The sequence below is a fragment of the Acinonyx jubatus genome, chromosome C2 (genome assembly GCF_027475565.1).
Source record: "Acinonyx jubatus isolate Ajub_Pintada_27869175 chromosome C2, VMU_Ajub_asm_v1.0, whole genome shotgun sequence".
Taxonomy (NCBI): domain Eukaryota; kingdom Metazoa; phylum Chordata; class Mammalia; order Carnivora; family Felidae; genus Acinonyx; species Acinonyx jubatus.
The window spans coordinates 107,975,810-107,983,189 of record NC_069384.1 but is presented as its reverse complement, the minus strand read 5'-3'; the positions used below and the strand labels follow the sequence as shown (position 1 = coordinate 107,983,189).

Sequence of the window (7,380 nt, the reverse complement as noted above, 5' to 3'; positions counted from 1 at the left end):
AGGAGTGACATATAATAAAAATCTGGAAAAATAATCTAAAAGAGCCTATGAGTATTAAAAGAAAAAAGCCTAAATGATAAGAAATAATTATCTCAGAGTATGTTTGTATATTTACGTATCACCAAACAAAAATTTGATAATTTGCTTTAAATAGGTACTAGCTACAATGTTAAGTGCTTAAACAGGAAAGTGACATGATCAAAACTGTTCTTAAAAAATATCTCAAGTGAAATGCTAAAGGATGTATCTAGGAGGGGAAGAGTGGTGTCCAGGGACAAAGCTAGAAGCTATTCTATTAATATAGACAAGAAAAGATGGGCTATGAACTACGGCAGTGGCAGCAGGAATTCAAAAGAATCAAGATTCATTTAAAGGTACTCTTGATTTGAATGTAGTCTGATCAGGGAGAAGATGTTAGAGGTAACTTCTTTTATATTTTTGTTGTGTTGCTTACTTGGTTTTGGTTTTACTGTTGTCTGCATTTCTTACTCATTAAAATCAAAGTTCTGATGTAGGGGCACAATCTTGACAGCCATGCTGTCAGAAAAGGAAACAAATGTCCTTCTACCTTTGGCTGTGTGAGCAGACTTTTTAGACCTCCATTTTATAAGAGAAGTCATGTTGGTCCATCCACATAGTCTCTATGACCTTGAGGGTGACTGATCGCTAATGCTGAGAATCTGATACATAAAGCCACTCATCTAGAAAACCAGCTGAGCTGACAGCTCAAATTTCCCAGGTGATAATCCCTGCCCCCAAAATACTAGGAGAAGTTCTGGAACATTTGTGTCATCCCCAGGACCATTCTGTATTTATTTGAAGAATTAAAGCCATGGTCAAAGACAGAGAGAGAAAGAGAGAGAGAGAGAATCAAAGCCATGGTCTTCATCATTCTTGACTTTCTGACATGAAATAAGTCTCTTGATTGGCCCATACATGGACTGAAAAAGAAACACAATGTGTTCATAGTAAACCTTCCACAAATTTAATTCTGTAAAGCTTCCATAGCCCTAGACATTTTTATGACCCTCCTTGATTATGGCACAATAAAGGAAAATAACCAAAGTATGAAAGTTCCTCTTATATCTATTTCCTTTTGGTGTAGTTTTAATTAAACCAACAGGCAGATCTGAGGTCTTTTAGAGAAGAGTTTGATTTTTGATAATGTTGAGTAGAGATGAAATGACCCTCTAAAAGGCTCAAGGTACATAATCACATGCGTGATCACTTTTGGCAAAGAAATTATCTCATGGCTTTGTTTTGGTAACCAGGACACTGGAATCCAGAACTTCCAAGAACAAAGTCTCTGCCACGCCTGGATCATACCAATCTCCAGCCTGCCTGAATAAATGCTGACTCTTAGGAATCAGAAGGGGAAAATTAAATCATTTACTTTTCATAAAAATTAATAAATACAAATGAGAGTTCATTTGTTCAAAATTTGTGTTAAGATGGACATGTTTCAAACTATACTGACAAACACAGTCTTAGCTTCAAATCCTCCCCTCCCCCATTTGTTAGTTCTTCAACTACAGACTTCTCAATTTGGGGCGCCTGGGTGGCTCAGTCACAAAAGTGTCCGGACTGTTAATTTTGGCTCAGGTCATGATCTCCAGTTCATGAGATGGAGCCACTTGTGGCGTTCTGTGCTGACAGCATGGAGCTTGCTTCGGATTCTCTCTCTGTCTTTGCCCCTCTCCACCCCTCAAAATAAATAAATCACCTTTAAAAATGTTTAAAAATTTAATTTAACTAAGTTTCCACTTCATTCTCTTAATTATCACTTGGCTACTCATAGTTTTGACAGTGGACCAAATCTAAAAACATATCGGTAATTTTCCTACAAATTTTCATTTGAGGCCCTAACATTTTAGGTCAATTTTTACCCTGTCCTCCCTGTACCTCCCCAGAGAGAGACAATCAGAATCCTGTGCATATGACAGACTCATTAAATTTTTTAGAGTGGCGTGCAAGTAGGGTGGTCATATAATTTACTGTCTGTACCAAGATATTTTTGTGAGTGGAAGAGAACATTACTAATAATTACACAGGAACAATGGGTGTAATCCTGCTCCAGATGAATGGTCATATTTATAAGGCTCTGAGCGATCTGGCCTCTAGCTAGGTGCTCAGCTTCCTCTTTCTGTTATATATATTTTTAATACTATTTGTTTGAACACATTTCTTTGCTGATTTAATAATTTTGGAATTGAACAAAGCTCTTCTTTGGAAAGTCAAATTCTGACAGCTACTTCCAGTACATCATTTTTTCACTTTTTTTTTCTTTTAACCAAAAGCCACTCACCCAAGTTCAAAAGGAAAATATTTGGTTACATTAATTTAGTATTTTGATCCAATATTTCTAAAAGAGAGAAAGATAATGTGAAAGCATTCGCTTAATGCTCACTACGGCAGCACATATATTAAAATTGGAATGATACAGAGAGGATTAGCAAGGCCCCTGTGCAAGGATGACATACAAATTCATGAAGCATTCCATATTTTTGAAGAATTGGTATGGTCACCAACAGAGACACTTTTGTTCCTTTGATGTGGCTCACGTGAAAGATGCCAATAGCAACACTTTGCCCCCGCCTCTCCAACATTTTTATTATTGGAAAAGGTGACAAACCATGGATTTCTCTTCCCCACAGAAAGGGCATATGCCTCACCATTGCTAGAGAGAGACAAGAGACTAATGGTCAAACAGAGCAGTGGGTATAATGGTCCCTAGGTAAGGTGATTGGAAGTCTCTACTTAATTAAAGATCAATACAGCGCGCACATACACATACACACACACACACACACACACACACACACACACACACCAATCTCCAGTCACACAGGTAGCATTCCCCTAGGCATGTTCTGGAGAATATTGCTAGTAAGATTCTAAAAAAAAATTCTGTACCCAAGAAGATTCAGGTTAAATACACTGCAGTAGTCTCCTCACTGCAGGCCTTCTCAGAACCATTAATTGTGTATCTCGAAGGGAAGGGTGAGGTTCTGTTGTATTTCCCCAATTTAGAAGAGTCCAAAAAAAGGAGATTGATGTTTCTTCTGTTCCATGGAAGACTTTTTAGGAAATGCTGGTCAAGAAAAAAATTAAGGGTGCCTGGGTGACTTAGTTGGTTAAACGCCCACCTCTTGATTTTGGCTCAGGTCATGGTCTCACGGTTCCTGAGATCCAGCCCCACATTGGGCCCCATGTCAGGCTCTGTGCTGACAGCTCAGAGCCTGCTTGGGATTCTCTCTCTCCTCTCTCTCTGCCCCACCCCCTGCTCACATGCATACTCTCTTTCTCTCTCAAAATAAATAAACATTTTTAAGTTTATTTATTTATTTTGAGAGACAGCAAGCAGGGGAAGGGCAGAGAGAGGGAGAGAGAGAGAGAGAGAGGAAGAGAGAGAATCCCAAGCAGACTCTGCACTGTCAGCACAGAGCCTGATACAGAGCTCGAACTCATGAACGATGAGATCATGACCTGAGCTGAAGTCAGATGCTTAACTGACTGAGCCACCCAGGAGCCCCAATAAACATTGAAAAAAAGAGAAAAATATATACTTCATCTCCATTAAATGGGCCAAGAGTTTTATTTGTGAGTTACTTTGCTTGTTTCCATAGTTAGTGCTTCAGTATTTGCCTCCTTAAAGTGGTGGTTTAGGCTAAGTTGAGGATAATTACTTCCTTTGTCAATTTACTTCGGCCCCTTGGTGTTGTAATAATTAGGTTTGAGCAGATATATAAGTGTAGCATTAAGACTTGGAGGATTATAAAAATCATTGATATAGTGTGTTTATGGGTAGGAATTTCTCCAATTCCATACACTATCTCTGAAAGTCTAAAGAATGTATAGCCCTCCACTCAAACGGTCTTTAATAGCCAGCTTCCTCTTTCCCTTTTACAACATATTGTAAATGGACTGAAACCAACCTGAATGTTTCTTTTCTCGGTAATCAGGAGACAGGCCATACTCTCTCTTCATTTGATAAGACAATCAGGAAATGAAATATAAATCCTGGCAACGTTATTGAGATAAATCCTCAAACAAAACTCAGATAAAGTACATGTAAGCTTAGAAACTGCATATCCTTTTGGAAAAAAATGAATTTGAAAGGATCCAATAAAAATTTCAGGACCAGCCATTAAAGACAATTTTAAAAAATGGAAATTTAGAAACATTGTCTCCCAGAGTGTGATTTCTGAAAAAGACATAATTTAAACATGAAACTCTTTTGATAAGTGGGTAAGTTATTTCACTCTGCCTTGGAGTTTTAAAATAATGTTCTACATGTTATCTGACAAAACAGCTAAATCTGAAAAAGATCCCAGGAGAAGATTTCTTATTGTCGGGTTTATTCGTTTTCCTTTGTTTTATGGCCCCCAAACTTACCAAACATTTTGCTATCACTAAGCTTTGACTGTGAATTTTTAAGAATATACTTCTAAAAGAAAATTCAATATCAACCAGTAAATATTATTATTATCCAAATAACAAATCAAAAGTACTCAGTTTTAGGTAGGTAAGATGCCAAATGTTGACACCTTATTTGGAGAAGCCTTATATTAAAAGCATATTCTTCATTTCTTCATTTGTTTCTTGAAGAACCTATTTTGTAGTGGCTAAGACTTCAGACTTCAAGTCAGAAAGATCTGGATTTAAGTACTAGCTCTATCATGGGATACTTTGATACTGTGCAGATTTCTACACATCTCAAACCCTCATCTGCAAAATGGAATGCTAATGGTGACTCACTTATGAGCATCTTGTAAGGACTTAATGAACAAAAATATGTAGAGTCTTTGGCCCAAGTGCTGGCATATAGTAAATTCTCAGTAATTCACTATTAAACAGAGATTTTATACATACAAATGCTTTCCATTAAATGTAGTTTGAGTTGGCTGGGTATTTATCAAGACTCTGGGCCTTCAGTCATTCAGTATTTAGCATGCCTGTTATATATAGTAGACATATATCTTGCTATTCTACAGCTTTTGTATAAGTCACTATTTATCAAGAATCAAGTTTTTACTAACTTTCCTTTTCCTTCTTACTTTCTTTGCTTTCCTTTTTATCTTCCCCTTCCTGGGAGAGCCATTCTGAAAATTCTACACCTGCTGCTATTGAAAGAAAATCTATAGAGAAAAGAAGTCTAGATGAAGTGAGTTTCAGACTATGCCCATCAGTGTTTCCAGGAATCAAACATTTTGCCCTCACCATCACCATACCCTACTATCACTCCAGTAAAGGAAAACCATGTAAACTATCACTATGAGCCAACATTAACACCTACTTCCACAGGCCCTTATATTAATTTGCTAGGGCTGCCATAACGAAATACCAGACTGGTAGCTGAAACAACAGAGATCTATTTTCTCCCGGTTCCAGATGCTGGAAGTCCATAATTTGAAGTTCAACATTTGAATTCAACATTGGGGATGGGAGACAATTCAGTCCACAACAGTCCTACTTTTACTCATCACTGCGAAGACACGTAAGTTGCCTTCATCCCCCTTTATTTAGACATAGTCTTTGCAGGAGAAGCAGGGGAGGAAAAGGCTCATCTAGGGGAGAAAAAAGGGATGATACATATCTGAAGTCGTTCAAATAACATATTTACTTTTTGCACCTTTTCAAACGAAAGGTCAAGATAGTTTTTATAAATTCAAAACACAACACTTATTTCTCATCTGCTTTCTTTCTTAACAATGAACATGTATAGCAACTTCTGTCTTGCATAACACTGACCACCTCCTACGTGGCAATACTTCGTTGTTTACGTATTTCGTGTTTCTTATTAAGAATGTAAGTATTGGCGTGCCTAGGTGGCTCAGTCAGTTGAACATCCAACTTTGGCTCAGGTTATGATCTTGCATTTGTGGGTTCGAGGCCCCCATTGGGCTCCGTGCTGACTGACAGCTCAGAGCCTGGAGACTGCTTTGGCTTCTGTCTCTCTCTCTCTCTCTCTCTGCCATCCCTTGCCTGTGCTCTGTTTCTCTCTGTCTCTCAAATAAATAAATAAATAAATAAGCAAACAAACAAATAAATAAATTAAATCAAAACGTTAATAAAATTTTTTAAAAAGTTTATCACACTCTTGCCATACACATGAGCAAATTTATGGCTCAGAAATATTTTTCTTCTGGTTCTACATTATACAGAATTTGTGTAAGTAAATATCCTCAAAAATTATGTTTTTCACAGGGAAGAAAGAATTAAATTCCAATTGCCCAGCACTATTACTGGCACAGGTTCATCACATAGCAGATGTTAGTACAGTTTATAGTAATTCTGCACACCACTGGTTAGCAGGTTCCTTAAGGGCAGGAACTAGCATATTTTCCTTAATATATGTAGACCCTGTTGCTGCATAATGTTGTCTTGAATTTAGCAGTTGTTCAAGAAATATTTATAGAATAGAATAAAACAGAAATGAATGTATTGGAAATGTTGTTCAATATAGGATGAGCTCTGAATAACTTCTCACTTCATTTTAACAGATTACCTCTGCTCTCATCATAACCCTGTGCTGTCCGATATAGTAGCCACGGGCAACATATGGGTGTTTAGTCCTTGAACTATGGCCACTCCAAACTGAGAGGGAGGTGCTGTAAGTAAAAAACATCCACTGAATATGGAAACCAATTTGACAAGAAATTTCATATTAAAAAAATAAATAAAACATTCACTGGATTTCAAGGATTTAGTGCAAATAAAGTAAAATATTTTATTTGCATTTTAAAACATTGATCATATGTTGAAACGATAATATCTTTGACATACCGGATTAAGTGAAACATTATCAAAATCAATTTTTTGTGTTTCATTTGCCTTTTTTAATAGGATGAGCAGAAAAATCTTAAATCTTCTAAGAGGCTGCATTATCTTTTCAGAGTACAGAAGTGATGTGACCTCTTCACTGATACAGGTTAGGTTACTCTGCCTAGAATTACACTATACAAAGCACAGTTACAATTACTATGATCTGCTGAAAGTTTTACAACTTTATTTATGTAGGAATGTTGGCCTTTTAAAAGCTTATTTAGAGACAGAGAGGGGGAATAAAAAAGAGGTGGAAATGCCTGATGTGGTCCAAACAATGTATTTATTTCTGTAGCACCTATTTAAGACAAGTGGTTGAATACTTTGGAAATTCACAGTGTGACGTGGAATAGTCCAATTACTGTCATGTAGCTTCTTGACAATTTGTTCCTTAAACTGTACTCAGTTGTGGGCCAGATAAATTATAAATTGTTGTGGTTTTGTGGCCTTTATACAGCACGAGTAAATTGAAAACTAGATACTTCATAACAACCAGCTCTAAGAAAAAAGAAATTTGGGCTCCTATGGCAGCAGTAGTTTTGAGGAATTAAAAAA

General features: G+C 36.9%; 1 non-coding gene across 1 annotated transcript; it reads left to right on the top strand.

The window, feature by feature from the left end:
• The first annotated feature begins 2,399 nt into the window (after positions 1–2,399).
• Positions 2,400–2,506, top strand: LOC113600061 (U6 spliceosomal RNA). The gene has a single exon (XR_003421029.1). It is a non-coding gene; the product is annotated as a U6 spliceosomal RNA (small nuclear RNA).
• Positions 2,507–7,380: the final 4,874 nt, after the last annotated feature.